Below are 1,048 nucleotides of genomic sequence, written 5' to 3' on the forward strand. Positions count from 1 at the left end.
ATCGTATTCTTACGCGTCTTCGGCGACTACATCGAACACGTCTGGTACAAACTTCTGGAACATGTGAAGGCAAATTCAGAGGTTCGAATCTATCATCACTGCAACAAGCACTACAATCAGCCGTGGCAGCGAACGCACATCGATGGTCCAGCACCAAAGATAAAAAATTAGCGAATGTCAGGGTCGCGCGGCGGTCTGCTGAATCGAGTGATAAACGCGCTGCCTTTCGAGTTACATATTCTGGATTATCAGTTTTGCGCCCAGGCACTCGGCTTACGAAGCGACTATCCAGAGGTAACGAGGGCATAAATCTACTAGACGCGACGACACCGGCGTGCCGAGAACACGACATTGCGTATTCTCTGAGCAACAATCTCATCGATAGATACTCGCCGATAAAGGCGTCATCGCGAGAGATTCTCTGAGTGAGAGAGCCGCCGCAGTTGCCGTCTGAGCAGTGATGAATATCAAGACCAAGATCGGCACGAAACCGAAGAAGAAAACGACAATCTAAAAGGCGATGAAATAGCAGATAATTTCAAGCCAAACGAGGCGGTGTGTTATCGTTTCTGCCATTGTTGGGCGCGCTCGGATCTTTGGTCTTCGGCGGAGCGGCCAGCATGGCAAAAGCACGCTGTCATGATCGCGCGATGGAACACATATAAATACGGACACGAATTGTATCTCAGCCCGTACAAATATGGACAGGGATGTTGCAAAAGAAAAACGCCAAAAAGACGATAAAAATGCCATCTGGCGCAACTATCAATGTGCAATTGAACGAGCTTGTATGATAGCGCGTACCATACTGTAGAGACGTTTTTATGCGTAACATGTTACCGACGAGCGGCACCAGAACGTATCGTGAGTGGTTTCAACGCTTCAAGAACGGTGATTTTGACATTCAAGCCAGCTCGGCGTAGTGTATTATGAATTGTTAAAACCGACTGAAACAATCACAAGCGATCGGTATCGAACGCAATTGATGCGTTTGAGCCGAGCATTGAAAGACAAACGGCCGCAATACAACGAGAGACACGATAAAGTG

Source organism: Atta colombica, unplaced genomic scaffold (assembly GCF_001594045.1).
Source record: "Atta colombica isolate Treedump-2 unplaced genomic scaffold, Acol1.0 scaffold16, whole genome shotgun sequence".
NCBI lineage: Eukaryota > Metazoa > Arthropoda > Insecta > Hymenoptera > Formicidae > Atta > Atta colombica.